Consider the following 16483-nt stretch of genomic DNA (forward strand, 5'->3'; position numbering starts at 1 on the left):
GTTAGAAGAGCCAGACTACTTGTACTTGAGTCGGCATTGTGCCTTTTGTATTTAATTCCGATGCAATTTCTGTGTTTCGTCGTCAATACGAAGGTCCAAGGGATACAGTAAACCTGAAGTGAGGCATCGGAATGTATAACCGGTGTCACAGGAAAGGTTCAAAACACAGACAGTAAGAAGGGCCAGACTTCTTGTACCTGAGGCGGCATTATGCCTTTTGTATTTAATTCCGATCCAATTTCTGTGTTTCATGGTCAATAAGACGATCAGAGGGATACAGTAAACCTAAAGTGAAGCATCGGAATCTATAACTAGTGTCACTGGAATGGTTCAAATCATAGATGTTAAGAAGAGTCTTTTTTCTTGTACTTAACACGGCATTGTGCCTTTTCTATTTAATTCCGAAGCAATTTCTGTGTTTCGTCGTCAATAAGAAGCTCCAAGGGATACAGTAAACCTGAAGTGAAGCATCGGAATGTAAACCCGGTGTCACAGGAAAGGTTCAAATCATAGACAGTAGAAAGAGGCAGTCTTCTTGTACTTAAGTCGTCATTGTGCCTTTTGTATTTGATTCCGATGCAATTTCTGTGTTTCATCGTCAATAAGAAGGTCCAAGGGATACAGTAAACCGGAAGTGAGGCATCGGAATCTATAACTAGTGTCACAGGAATGGTTCAAAACATAGACAGTAGGAAGAGTCAGTCTTCTTGTACTTAAGTCGGCTTTATGCCTTTTGTATTTAATTCCGATGCAATTTCTGTGTTTCATCATCAATAAGAAGGTCCAAGGGATACAGTAAACCTGAAGTGAGGCATCGGAATCTATAACTAGTGTCACAGGAATGGTTCAAACATAGACAGTAGGAAGCGGCAGTCTTCTTGTACTTAAGTCGGCATTGTGCCTTTTCTATTTAATTCCGATGCAATTTCTGTGTTTCATCGTCAATAAGACGGTCAGAGGGATACAGTAAACCTGAAGTGAAGCATCGGAATCTAACACTAGTGTCACAGGAATGGTTCAAAACATAGACAGTAGGAAGCGTCAGTCTTCTTGTACTTATGTCGGCATTGTGCCTTTTGTAATTAATTCCGATGCAATTTCTGTGTTTCATCATCAATAAGAAGGTCGAAGGGATACACTAAACCTGAAGTGAGGCATCGGAATCTATAACTAGTGTCACAGGAATGGTTCAAAACATAGACAGTAGGAAGAGTCAGTCTTCTTGTACTTAAGTCGGCATTATGCCTTTTGTATTTAATTCCGATGCAATTTCTGTGTTTCATCATCAATAAGAAGGTCCAAGGGATACAGTAAACCTGAAGTGAGGCATTGGAATCTATAACCAGTGTCACAGGAATAGTTCAAAACATAGTCTGTAAGAGGAGTCAGTCTTCTTGTACTTAAGTCGGCATGGTGCCTTTTGTATTTAATTCCGATGCAATTTCTGTGTTTCATCGTCAATAAGAAGGTCCATGGGATACAGTAAACATATAGTGAAGCATCGTAATCTAATACTGGTCTCACAGGAAATGTTCAAAACATAGTCAGTAAGAAGTGTCAGTCTTCTTGTACTTAAGTCGGCATTTTGCCTTTTCTATTTAATTCCGATGGAATTTCTGTATTTCATCGTCAATAAGAAGGTAAGAGGGATACAGTAAACCTGAAGTGAAGCATCAGAATCTATAACTAGTGTCACAGGAATGGTTCAAAACATAAACGGTAAGAAGAGTCAATCTTCTTGTACTTGAGTCGGCATTGTGCCTTTTGTATTTAATTCCGATGCAATTTCTGTGTTTCATCGTCAATAAGAAGGTCAGCTGGAAACAGTAAACCTGAAGAGAAGCATCGGAATCCATAACTAGTGTCACAGGAATGGTTCAAAACATAGACTGGAAAAAGAGTCAGTTATCTTGTACTGAAGTCGGCATTGTGCATTTTCTATTGAATTCCGATGCAGTTTCTGCGTTCGTCGCCAATAAGAAGGTCGAAGGGATACAGTAAACCTGAAGTGAAGCATCGGAATCTAAAACCGGTGTCACAGGAAAGGTTCAGAAGATAGACAGTAAGAAGAGCAAGACTACTTGAACTTGAGTCGGCATTGTGCCTTTTGTATTTAATTCCGATGCAATTTCCGTGTTTCATCGTCAATAAGACGGTCAGAGGGATACAGTAAAACTGAATTGAAGCATCGGAATCTATAACTAGTGTCACAGGGATGGTTTAAAACATGGACAGTAGGAAGAGTCAGTTTCCATGTACTTAAGTCGGCTTTGTGACTTTTGTATTTAATTCCGATGCAATTTCTGTGTTTCATCGTCAATAAGAAGGTCAGAGGGATACAGTAAACCTGAAGTTAAGCATCGGAATCTAACACTAGGGCCACAGGAGTTGTTCAGATCATAGACAGAAGGAAGAGTCAGTCTTCTTGTACTTAAGTCGTCATTGTGCCTTTTGTATTTAATTCCGATGCAATTTCTGTGTTTCATCGTCAATAAGAATTTCCAAGGGATACTGTAAACCTGAAGTGAGGCATCGGAATCTATAACTAGTGTCACAGGAATGGTTCAAAACATAGACAGTAGGAAGAGTCAGTCTTCTTGTACTTAAGTCGGCATTGTGCCTTTAGTATTTAATTCCGATGCAATTTCTGTGTTTCATCATCAATAAGAAGGTCCAAGGGATACAGTAAACCTGAAGTGAGGCATCGGAATCTAAAACTAGTGTCACAGGAATGGTTCAAACATAGACAGTAGGAAGCGTCAGTCTTCTTGTACTTAAGTCGGCATTGTGGCTTTTGTATTTAATTCCGATGCCATTTCTGTGTTTCATCATCAATAAGAAGGTCCAAAGGATACAGTAAACCTGAAGTGAGGCATCGGAATCTATAACTAGTGTCACAGGAATGGTTCAAATCATAGTCAGTATGAAGAGTAAGTCTTCTTGCACTTAAGTCGGCATTGTGCCTTTTGTATTTAATTCCGATGCTATTTCTGTGTTTCAACGTCAATAAGAAGGTAAGCTGGACACAGTAAACCTGAAGTGAAGCATCGGAATCTATAACTAGAGTCACAGGTATGGTTCAAAACATAGATGTTAAGAAGAGTCTTTTTTCTTGTACTTAAGTCGGCATTGTGCCTTTTCTATTTAATTCCGATGCAATTTCTGTGTTTCGTCGTCAATACGAAGGTCCAAGGGATACAGTAAACCTGAAGTGATGCATCGGAATCCATAACTAGAGTCACAGGAATGGTTCAAAACATAGACAGTAGGATGAGTCAGTCTTCTTGTACTTAAGTCGGCATTGTGCCTTTTGTATTAAATTCCGATGCAATTTCTGTGTCTCATTGTCCATGAGAAGGTGAGCTGGATACAGGAAACCTGAAGTGCAGCATCGGAATCAATAACTAGTGTCACAGGAATGGTTCAAAACATAGACAGTAAGAAGAGTCAGTTTTCTTGTACTTAAGTCGGCATTGTGCATTTTGTATTTAATTCCGATGCAATTTATGTGTTTCATCGGCAATAATAAGGTCAGAGGGATACAGAAAACCTGAAGTGAAGCATCGGAATCTATAACTAGTGTCACAGGAATGGTTCAAACCATAGACAGTAGGTAGAGTCAGTCTTCTTGTACTTAAGTCGGCATTGTGCCTTTTCTATTTAATTCCGATGCAATTTCTGTGTTTCATCGTCAATAAGACGGTCAGAGGGATACAGTAAACCCGAAGTGAAGCATCAAAATCTAACACTAGTGTCACAGGAGTGGTTCAAAACATAGACTGTAGAAAGAGTCAGTCTTCTTGTACTTAAGTCGGCATTATGCCTTTTGTATTTAATTCCGATGCAATTTCTGTGTTTCATCATCAATAAGAAGGTCCAAGGGATACAGTAAACCTGAAGTGAGGCATCGGAATCTATAACTAGTGTCACAGGAAAGGTTCAAATATAGACAGTAGGAAGCGTAAGTCTTCTTGTAATTAAGTCGGCATTGTGCCTTTTGTAATTAATTCCGATGCAATTTCTGTGTTTCATCATCAATAAGAAGGTCCAAGAGATACAGTAAACCTGAGGTGAGGCATCGGAATCTATAACTAGTGACACAGTAATGGTTCAAAACATAGACAGTAGGAAGAGTCAGTCTTCTTGTACTTAAGTCGGCATTATGCCTTTTGTATTTAATTCCGATGCAATTTCTGTGTTTCATCATCAATAAGAAGGTCCAAGGGATACAGTAAACCTGAAGTGAGGCATTGGAATCTATAACCAGTGTCACAGGAATAGTTCATAACATTGTCTGTAAGAGGAGTCAGTCTTCTTGTACTTAAGTCGGCATGGTGCCTTTTGTATTTAATTCCGATGCAATTTCTGTGTTTCATCGTCAATTAAAAGGTCCATGGGATACAGTAAACATATAGTGAAGCATCGGAATCTAATACTGGTCTCACAGGAAATGTTAAAATCATAGTCAGTAAGAAGAGTCAGTCTTGTTGTACTTAAGTCGGCATTTTGCCTTTTCTATTTAATTCCGATGGAATTTCTGTGTTTCATCGTCTATAAGAAGGTCAGAGGGATACAGTAAACCTGAATTGAAGCATCAGAATCTATAACTAGTGTCACAGGAATGGTTCAAAACATAAACGGTAAGAAGAGTCAATCTTCTTGTACTTGAGTTTGCATTGTGCCTTTTGTATTTAATTCCGATGCAATTTCTGTGTTTCATCGTCAATAAGAAGGTCAGCTGGAAACAGTAAACCTGAAGAGAAGCATCGGAATCCATAACTAGTGTCACAGGAATGGTTCAAAACATAGACTGGAAAAAGAGTCAGTTATCTTGTACTGAAGTCGGCATTGTGCATTTTCTATTAAATTCCGATGCAATTTCTGCGTTCGTCGCCAATAAGAAGGTCGAAGGGATACAGTAAACCTGAAGTGAAGCATCGGAATCTAAAACCGGTGTCACAGGAAAGGTTCAAAAGATAGACAGTAAGAAGAGCCAGACTACTTGTACTTGAGTCGGCATTGTGCCTTTTGTATTTAATTCCGATGCATTTTCAGTGTTTCATCATCAATACGAAGCTCCAAGGGATACAGTAAACCTAAAGTGAGGCATCGGAATCTATAACTAGTGTCACAGGAATGGTTCAAAACATAGTCTGTAAGAAGAGTCAGTCTTCTTGTACTTAAGTCGGCATGGTGCCTTTTGTATTTAATTCCGATGCAATTTCTGTGTTTCATCGTCAATAAGAAGGTCCATGGGATAAAGTAAACATATAGTGAAGCATCGGAATGTAATACTGGTCTCACAGGAAATTTTCAAAGCATAGTCAGTAAGAAGAGTCAGTCTTCTTGTACTTAAGTCGGCATTGTGCCTTTTGTATTTAATTCCGAAGCAATTTCTGTGTTTCGTCGTCAATAAGAAGGTCCAAGGGATACAGTAAACCTGAAGTGAAGCATCGGAATGTAAAACCGGTGTCACAGGAAAGGTTCAAAACATAGACAGTAAGAAGAGCCAGACTTCTTGTACCTGAGCCGGCTTTGTGCCTTTTGTATTTAATTTCGATGCAATTTCTATGTTTCATCGTCAATAAGAAGTTCAGCTGGATACACTAAACCTGAAGTGAAGCATCGGAATCCATAACTAGTGTCACAGGAATGGTTCAAAACATACACAGGAAAAAGAATCAATTATCTTGTACTGAAGTCGGCATTGTGCATTTTCTAATTAATTCCGATGCAATTTCTGCGTTCGTCGTCAATAAGAAGGTCCGAGGGATACAGTAAAACTGAAGTGTAGCATCGGAATCTGTAACTAGTGTCACAGGAATTTTTCAAAACATCGACAGTAGGAAGAGTCAGTTTTCTTGTTCTTAAGTCGGCATTGTGCCTTTTGTATTTAATTCCGATGCAATTTCTGTGTTTCATCGTCAATAAGAAGGTCAGAGGGATACAGTAAACCTGAAGTGAAGCAACGGAATATATAACTAGTGTCACAGGAATGGTTCAAAACATAGGCAGTAGGTAGAGTCAGTCTTCTTGTACTTAAGTCGGCATTGTGCCTTTTCTATTTAATTCCGATGCAATTTCTGTGTTTCATCATCAATAAGAATGTCCAAGGGATACAGTAAACCTGAAGTGAGGCATCGGAATCTATAACTACTGTCACAGGAATGGTTCGAAACATAGTCTGTAAGAAGAGTCAGTCTTCTTGTTCTTAAGTCGGCGTGGTGCCTTTTGTATTTAATTCCGATGCAATTTCTGTGTTTCATCGTCAATAAGAAGGTTCATGGGATACAGTAAACATATAGTGAAGCATCGGATTCTAATACTGGTCTCACAGGAAATGTTCAAAACATAGTCAGTAAGAAGTGTCTGTCTTCTTGTACTTAAGTCGGCATTGTGCCTTTTCTATTTAATTCCGATGCAATTTCTGTGTTTCATCGTCAATACGAAGGTCAGAGGGATACAGTAAAACTGATGTGAAGCATCGGAATCTATAACTAGTGTCAGAGGAATGGTTCAAAACATAGACAGTAAGAAGATTCAGTCTTCTTGTACTTAAGTCGGCATTGTGCCTTTTGTATTTAATTCCGATGGAATTTCTGTGTTTCATCGTCAATAAGAAGGTCAGAGGGATACAGTAAACCTGAAGTGAAGCATCAGAATCTTTAACTAGTGTCACAGGAATGGTTCAAAACATAAACGGTAAGAAGAGTCAATCTTCTTGTACATGAGTCGGCATTGTGCCTTTTGTATTTAATTCCGATGCAATTTCTGTGTTTCATCGTCAATAAGAAGGTCAGCTGGAAACAGTAAACCTGAAGAGAAGCATCCGAATCCATAACTAGTGTCATAGGAATGGTTCAAAACATAGACTGGAAAAAGAGTCAGTTATATTGTACTGAAGTCGGCATTGTGCATTTTGTATTTTTATTCCGATGCCATTTCTGCGTTCGTCGTCAATAAGAAGGTCCAAGGGATACAGTAAACCTGAAGTGAAGCATCGGAATGTAATACTGGTGGCACAGGAAAGGTTCAAAACATAGACAGTAAGAAGAGCCAAACTACTTGTACTTGAGTCGGCATTGTGCCTTTTGTATTTAATTCCGATGCAATTTCCGTGTTTCATAGTCAATAAGACGGTCAGAGGGATACAGTAAAACTGAAGTGAAGCATCGGTATCTATAACTAGTGTCACAGGAATGGTTCAAACATAGACAGTAGGAAGAGTCAGTTTTCATGTACTTAAGTCGGCATTGTGCCTCTTGTATTTAATTCCGATGCAATTTCTGTGTTTCATCGTCGATAAGACGGTCAGAGGGATACAGTAAATCTGAATTGAAGCATCGGAATCTAACACTAGTGTCACAGGAGTTGTCCAAATCACAGACAGTAGGAAGTGTCAGTCTTCTTGTACTTAAGTCGTCATTGTGCCTTTTGTATTTAATTCCGATGCAATTTCTGTGTTTCATCGTTAATAAGAAGTTCCAAGGGATACAGTAAACCTGAAGAGTGGCATCGCAATCTATAACTAGTGTCACAGGAATGGTTCAAAACATAGACAGTAGGAAGAGTCAGTCTTCTTGTACTGAAGTCGGCATTGTGCCTTTTGTATTTAATTCCAATGCTATTTCTGTGTTTAATCATTAATAAGAAGGTCCAAGGGATACAGTAAACCTGAAGTGAGCCATCGGAATCTATAACTAGTGTCACAGGAATGGTTCAAAACATAGTCTGTAAGAAGAGTCAGTCTTCTTGTACTTAAGTCGGCATGGTGCCTTTTGTATTTAATTCCGATGCAATTTCTGTGTTTCATCGTCAATAAGAAGGTCCATGGGATAAAGTAAACATATAGTGAAGCATCGGAATCTAATACTGGTCTCACAGGAAATTTTCAATGCATAGTCAGTAAGAAGAGTCAGTCTTCTTGTACTTAAGTCGGCATTGTGCCTTTACTATTTAATTCCGATGCAATTTCTGTGTTTCATCGTCAATACGAAGGTCAGAGGGATACAGTAAAACTGAAGTGAAGCATCGGAATCTATAACTAGTGTCAGAGGAATGGTTCAAAACATAGACAGTAAGAAGATTTAGTCTTCTTGTAATTAAGTCGGCATTGTGCCTTTTGTATTTAATTCCGACGGAATTTCTGTGTTTCATCGTCAATAAGAAGGTCAGAGGGATACAGTAAACCTGAAGTGAAGCATCAGAATCTTTAACTAGTGTCACAGGAATGGTTCAAAACATAAACGGTAAAAAGAGTCAATCTTCTTGTACTTGAGTCGGCATTGTGCCTTTTGTATTTAATTCCGATGCAATTTCTGTGTTTCATCGTCAATAAGAAGGTCAGCTGGAAACAGTAAACCTGAAGAGATGCATCGGAATCCATAACTAGTGTCACAGGAATGGTTCAAAACATAGACTGGAAAAAGAGTCAGTTATCTTGTACTGAAGTCGGCATTGTGCATTTTCTATTTAATTCCGATGCCATTTCTGCGTTCGTCGTCAATAAGAAGGTCCAAGGGATACAGTAAACCTGAAGTGAAGCATCGGAATGTAATACTGGTGTCACAGGAAAGGTTCAAAACATAGACAGTAAGAAGAGCCAAACTACTTGTACTTGAGTCGGCATTGTGCCTTTTGTATTTAATTCCGATGCAATTTCCGTGTTTCATCGTCAATAAGACGGTCAGAGGGATACAGTAAAACTGAAGTGAAGCATCGGAATCTATAACTAGTGTCACAGGAATGGTTCAAAACATAGACAGTAGGAAGAGTCAGTTTTCATGTACTTAAGTCGGCATTGTGCCTTTCGTATTTAATTCCGATGCAATTTCTGTGTTTCATCGTCAATAAGAAGGTCAGAGGGATACAGTAAACCTGAAGTGAAGCATCGGAATCTATAACTAGTGTCACAGGAATGGTTCAAAACATAGACAGTCGGTAGAGTCAGTCTTCTTTTACTTAAGTCGGCATTGTGCCTTTTCTATTTAATTCCGATGCAATTTCTGTGTTTTATCGTCAATAAGACGTTCAGAGGGATACAGTAAACCTGAAGTGAAGCATCGGAATCTAACACTAGTGTCACTGGAGTTGTTCAAATCATAGACAGTAGGAAGAGTCAGTCTTCTTGTACTTAAGTCGTCATTGTGCCTTTTGTATTTAATTCCGATGCAATTTCTGTGTTTCATCGTCAATAAGAAGTTCGAAGGGATAGTGTAAACCTGAAGTGAGGCATTGGAATCCGTAACTAGTGTCACAGGAATGGTTCGAATCATAGACAGTAGGAAGACTCTGTCTTCTTGTACTTAAGTCGGCATTGTGCCTTTTGTATTTAATTCCGATGCAATTTCTGTGTTTCATCATCAATAAGAAGGTCCAAGGGATACAGTAAACCTGAAGTGAGGCATCGGAATCTATAACTACTGTCACAGGAATGGTTCAAAACATAGTCTGTAAGAAGAGTCAGTCTTCTTGTTCTTAAGTCGGCGTGGTGCCTTTTGTATTTAATTCCGATGCAATTTCTGTGTTGCATCATCAATAAGAAGGTTCATGGGATACAGTAAACATATAGTGAAGCATCGGAATCTAATACTGGTCTCACAGGAAATGTTCAAAACATAGTCAGTAAGGAGAGTCAGTCTTCTTGTACTTAAGTCGGCATTGTGCCTTTTCTATTTAATTCCGATGCAATTTCTGTGTTTCATCGTCAATACGAAGGTCAGAGGGATACAGTAAAACTGAAGTGAAGCATCGGAAACTATAACTAGTGTCAGAGGAATGGTTCAAAACATAGACAGTAAGAAGATTCAGTCTTCTTGTACTTAAGTCGGCATTGTGCCTTTTGTATTTAATTCCGACGGAATTTCTGTGTTTCATCGTCAATAAGAAGGTCAGAGGGATACAGTAAACCTGAAGTGAAGCATCAGAATCTTTAACTAGTGTCACAGGAATGGTTCAAATCATAAACGGTAAAAAGAGTCAATCTTCTTGTACTTGAGTCGGCATTGTGCCTTTTGTATTTAATTCCGATGCAATTGCTGTGTTTCAGCGTCAATAAGAAGGTCAGCTGGAAACAGTAAACCTGAAGAGATGCATCGGAATCCATAACTAGTGTCACAGGAATGGTTCAAAACAAAGACTGGAAATAGAGTCAGTTATCTTGTACTGAAGTCGGCATTGTGCATTTTCTATTTAATTCCGATGCCATTTCTGCGTTCGTCGTCAATAAGAAGGTCCAAGGGATACAGTAAACCTGAAGTGAAGCATCGGAATGTAATACTGGTGTCACAGGAAAGGTTCAAAACATAGACAGTAAGAAGAGCCAAACTACTTGTACTTGAGTCGGCATTGTGCCTTTTGTATTTAATTCCGATGCAATTTCCGTGTTTCATCGTCAATAAGACGGTCAGAGGGATACAGTAAAACTGAAGTGAAGCATCGGAATCTGTAACTAGTGTCACAGGAGTTGTTCAAATCACAGACAGTAGGAAGTGTCAATCTTCTTGTACTTAAGTCGTCATTGTGCCTTTTGTATTTAATTCCGATACAATTTCTGTGTTTCATCGTCAATAAGAAGTTCCAAGGGATACAGTAAACCTGAAGAGAGGCGTCGGTATCTATAACTAGTGTCACAGGAATGGTTCTAAACATAGACAGTAGGAAGAGTCAGTCTTCTTGTACTTAAGTCGGCATTGTGCCTTTTGTATTTAATTCGGATGCAATTTCTGTGTTTCATCGTCAGTACGACGGTCAGAGGGATACAGTAAACCTGATGTGAAGCATCGGAATCCATAACTAGTATCACAGGAATGGTTCAAAACATAGACATTAAGAAGAGTCGGTCCTCTTGTACTTAAGTCGGCATTGTGCCTTTTGTATTTAATTCCGATGCAATTTCTGTGTTTCATCGACAATAAGAATGTCAGAGGGATACAGTAAAACTGAAGTGAAGCATCGGAATCTATAACTAGTGTCTCAGGAATGGTTCAAAACATAGTCAGTAAGAAGAGTCAGTCTTCTTGTACTGATGTCGGCATTGTTCCTCTTGTATTTAATTGCAATGCAATTTCTGTGTTTGATCGTCAATAAGAAGGTCAGAGGGATACAGTAAACCTGAAGTGATGCATCGGATTCTATAACTAGTGTCACAGGAATGGTTCAATGCATAGACAGTAGGTAGGGTCAGTCTTCTTTTACTTAGGTCGGCATTGTGCCTTTTATATTTAATTCCGATGCAATTTCTGTGTTTCATCGTCAATAAGACGGTCAGAGGGATACAGTAAACCTGTAGTGAAGCATCGGAATCTAACACTAGTCTCACAGGAGTGGATCAAATCATAGACGGTAGGAAGAGTCAGTCTTCTTGTACTTAAGTCGTCATTGTGCCTTTTGTATTTAATTCCGATGCAATTTCTGTGTCTCATCGTCAATAAGAAGGTCCAAGGGATACAGTAAACCTGAAGCGAGGCGTCGGAATCTATAACTAGTGTCACATGAATGGTTCAAAAAATAGACAGTAGGAAGAGTCAGCCTTCTTGTACTTAAGTCGGCATTGTGCCTTTTGTATTTAATTCCAATGCAATTTCTGTGTTTCATCATCAATAAGAAGGTCCAAGGGATACAGTAAACCTGAAGTGAGGCATCGGAATCTATAACTAATGTCACAGGAATGGTTCAAATCATAGTCAGTATGAAGAGTCAGTCTACTTGTACTTAAGTAGGCATGGTGCCTTTTGTATTTAATTCCGATGCAAATTCTGTGTTTCATCGTCAATAAGAAGGTCCATGGGATACAGTAAACATATAGTGAAGCATCGGAATCTAATACTGGTCTCACAGGAAATGTTCAGACATAGTCAGTAAGTAGAGTCAGTCTTCTTGTACTTAAGTCGGCATTGTGCCTTTTGTATTTAATTCCGATTCAATTTCTGTGTCTCATCGTCAATAAGACGGTCAGAGGGATATAGTAAAACTGAAGTGAAGCATCGGAATGTATAACTAGAGTCACAGGAATGGTTCAAAACATAGACAGTAAGAACGGTCACTTTTCTTGTACTTAAGTCATCATTGTGCCTTTTGTATTTAATGCCGATGCAATTTCTGTGTTTCATCGTCAATAAGAAGGTCACAGGGATATAGTAAAACTGAAGTGAAACATCGGAATCTATGACTAGTGTCAAAGAAATGGTTCAAAACATAGACAGAAAAAAGAGTCAGTCTTCTTGTACATGAGTCAACATTGTGCCTTTTGTATTTAATTCCGATGCAATTTCTGTGTTTCATCTTCAATAAGAAGGTGAGAGGGATACAGTAAAACTGAAGTGAAGAATCGGAATCTATAACTAGTTTCACAGGAATGGTTCATAACATAGACAGTAAGAAGATTCAGTATTCTTGTACTTAAGCCGGCATTGTGTCTTTTGTATTTAATTCCGAAGCAATTTCTATGTTTCATCGTCAATAAGAAGGTTAGCTGGAAACAGTAAACCGGAATTGAAGCATCGGAATCTATAACTAGTGTCACAGGAATGGTTCAAATCATAGACAGGAAAAATTATCAGTTATCTTGTACTGAAGTGGCATTGTGCATTTTCTATTTAATTCCGATGCAATTTCTGTGTTTCGTCGTCAATAAGAAGGTCCCAGGGATACAGTAAACCTGAAGCGAAGCATCGGAATCTATAATTAGTGTCACAGGAATGGTTCAAAACATAGACAGTAAGAAGAGTCAGTCTTCTAGTACTTGAGTCGGCATTGTGCCTTTTGCATTTAATTCCGATGCAATTTCTGTGTTTCATCGTCAATAAGAAGGTCAGAGGGATACAGTAAAACTGGAGTAAAGCATCGGAATCTATAACTAGTGTCTCAGGAATGTATAAAAACATAGACAGTAAGAAGAGTCAGTCTTCTTGTACTTAAGTCGGCATTGTGCCTTTTGTATTTAATTCCGATGCAATTTCTGTGTTTAATCGTCAATAAGAAGGTCAGCTGGATACAGTAAACCTGAAGTGAAGCATCGGAATCCATAACTAGTGTCACAGGAATGGTTCAAAACATTGATATTCAGAAGAGTCCTTTTTCATGTACTTAAGTCGGCATTGTGCTTTTTCTATTTAATTCCGAAGCAAAATCTGTGTTTCGTCGTCAATACGAAGGTCCCAGGGATACAGTAAACCTGAAGTGAAGCATCGGAATCTAAACGGGTCTCACAGGAAAGGTTCAAAACATAGACAGTAAGAAGAGCCACACTTCTTGTACCTGAGTCGGCATTGTGCATTTTGTATTTAATTCCGATGCAATTTCTGTGTTTGATCGTTAATAAGACGGTCCGAGGGATACAGTATACCTGAAGTGCAGCATCGGAATCTATAACTATTGTCACAGGAATGGTTCAAAACATAGACAGTAGAATGAGTCAGTCTTCTTGTACTTATGTCGGCATTGTGAATTTTGTATTTAATTTTGATGTAATTTCTGTGTCTCATCGTCTATAAGAAGGTCAGCAGGATACAGTAAACCTGAAGTGAAGCATCGGAATCTTTATCTAGTGTCACAGGAATGGTTCAAAACATAGACAGGAAAAAGAGTCAGTTTTCTTGTACTTATGTCGGCGTTGTGCATTTTGTATTTCATTCCGATGCAATTTCTGTGTTCGTCGTCAATAAGAAGGTCCAAGGAATACAGTAAACCTGAAGTGAAGCACCGGAATCTAAAACCGGTATCACAGGAGAGGTTCAAAACATAGACGTTAAGAAGATTCGGTCCTCTTGTACTTAAGTCGGCATTGTGCCTTTTGTATTTAATTCCGATGCAATTTCTGTGTTTCATCGACAATAAGAAGGTCAGAGGGATACAGTAAAACTGAAGTGAAGCATCGGAATCTATAACTAGTGTCACAGGAATGGTTCAAAACATAGTCAGTATCATGAGTCAGTCTTCTTGTACTGAAGTCGGCATTGTTCCTTTTGTATTTAATTGCGATGCAATTTCTGTGTTTCATCGTCAATAAGAAGGTCAGAGGGATACAGTAAACCTGAAGTGATGCATCGGATCCTATAACTATTGTCACAGGAATGGTTCAAAGCACTGACAGTAGGTAGAGTCAGTCTTCTTGTACTTAAGTCGGCATTGTGGCTTTTATATTTAATTCTGATGCAATTTCTGTGTTTCATCGTCAATAAGACGGTCAGAGGGATACAGTAAACCTGTAGTGAAGCATCGGAATCTAACACTAGTGTCACAGGAGGGGTTCAAATCACAGATGGTAGGAAGAGTCAGTCTTCTTGTACTTAAGGCATCATTGTGCCTTTTGTATTTAATTCCGATGCAATTTCTGTGTCTCATCATCAATAAGAAGGTCCAAGGGATACAGTAAGCCTGAAGTGATGCATCGGATCCTATAACTATTGTCACAGGAATGGTTCAAAGCACTGACAGTAGGTAGAGTCAGTCTTCTTGTACTTAAGTCGGCATTGTGGCTTTTATATTTAATTCCGATGCAATTTCTGTGTTTCATCGTCAATAAGAAGGTTAGCAGGAAACAGTAAACCTGAAGTGAAGCATCGGAATCTATAACTAGTGTCACAGGAATGGTTCAATTCATAGACAGGAAAAATTGTCAGTTATCTTGTACTGAAGTGGCATTGTGCATTTTCTATTTAATTCCGATGCAATTTCTATGTTTCGTCGTCAATAAGAAGGTCCCAGGGATACAGTAAACCTGAAGTGAACCATCGGAATCTATAACTAGTGTCACAGGAATGGTTCAAAACATAGACAGTAAGAAGAGTCAGTCTTCTAGTACTTGAGTCGGCATTGTGCCTTTTGTATTTAATTCCGATGCAATTTCTGTGTTTCATCGTCAATAAGAAGGTCAGAGGGATACAGTAAAACTGGAGTGAAGCATCGGAACCTATAACTAGTGTCTCAGGAATGTATCTAAACAAAGACAGTAAGAAGAGTCAGTCTTCTTGTACTTAAGTCGGCAATGTGCCTTTTGTATTTAATTCCGATGCAATTTCTGTGTATAATCGTCAATAAGAAGGTCAGCTGGATACACTAAACCTGAAGTGAAGCATCGGAATCTATAACTAGTGTCACAGGAATGGTTCAAAACATTTTTATTCAGAAGAGTCCTTTTTCTTGTACTTAAGTCGGCATTGTGCCTTTTCTATTTAATTCCGATGCAAATTCTGTGTTTCGTTGTCAATAAGAAGGTCCCAGGGATACAGTAAACCTGAAGTGAAGCATCGGAATCTAAACCGGTCTCACAGGAAAGGTTCAAAACATAGACAGTAAGAAGAGCCACACTTCTTGTACCTGAGTCGGCATTGTGCCTTTTGTATTTGATTTTGATGTAATTTCTGTGTTTCATCGTCAATAAGAAGGTCAGCTGGATACAGTAAACCTGAAGTGAAGCATCGGAATCTTTATCTAGTGTCACAGGAATGGTTCAAAACATAGACAGGAAAAAGAGTCAGTTTTCCTGTTCTTATGTCGGCGTTGTGCATTTTCTATTTCATTCCGATGGTATTTCTGTGTTCGTCGTCAATAAGAAGGTCCAAGGAATACAGTAAACCTGAAGTGAAGCACCGGAATCCAAAACCGGTGTCACAGGAGTGGTTCAAAACATAGACAGTAAGAAGAGCCGGACTTCTTGTAATTGAGTCGGCATTGTGCCTTTTGTCTTTAATTCCGATGCAATTTCTGTGTTTCATCGTCAATAAGAAGGTCAGCTGGATACAGTAAACCTCAAGTGAAGCATCGGAATCTATAACTAGTGTCACAGGAATGGGTCAAATCATAGACAGTAGGTAGAGTCAGTCTTCTTGTACTTAAGTCGGCATTGTGCCTTTTATATTTAATTCCGATGCAATTTCTGTGTTTCATTGTCAATAAGACGGTCAGAGGGATACAGTAAACCTGATGTGAAGCATCGGAATCTAACACTGGTGTCACAGGAGTGGTTCAAATCATAGACGGTAGGAAGAGTCAGTCTTCTTGTACTTAAGGCGTCATTGTGCCTTTTGTATTTAATTCCGATGCAATTTCTGTGTTTCATCGTCAATAAGAAGGTCCAACGGATACAGTAAACCTGAAGTGAGGCATCGGAATCTATAACTAGTGTCACAGGAATGGTTCAAATCATAGACAGTAGGAAGAGTCAGCCTACTTGTACTTAAGTCGGCATTGTGCCTTTTGTATTTAATTCCGATGCAATTTCTGTGTTTGATCATCAATAAGAAGTACCAAGGGATACAGTAAACCTGTAGTGAGGCATTGGAATCCATAACTAGTGTCACAGGAATGGTTCAAAACATAGACAGTATGAAGAGTCAGGCTTCTTGAACATAAGTCGGCATGGTGCCTTTTGTATTTAATTCCGAAGCAACTTCTGTGTTTCATCGTCAATAAGAAGGTCCATGGGATACAGTAAACATATAGTGAAGCATCGGAATCTAATACTGGTCTCACAGGAAATGTT

The sequence above is a fragment of the Schistocerca serialis genome, chromosome 8 (genome assembly GCF_023864345.2).
Source record: "Schistocerca serialis cubense isolate TAMUIC-IGC-003099 chromosome 8, iqSchSeri2.2, whole genome shotgun sequence".
NCBI classification, from domain to species: Eukaryota; Metazoa; Arthropoda; class Insecta; order Orthoptera; family Acrididae; genus Schistocerca; species Schistocerca serialis.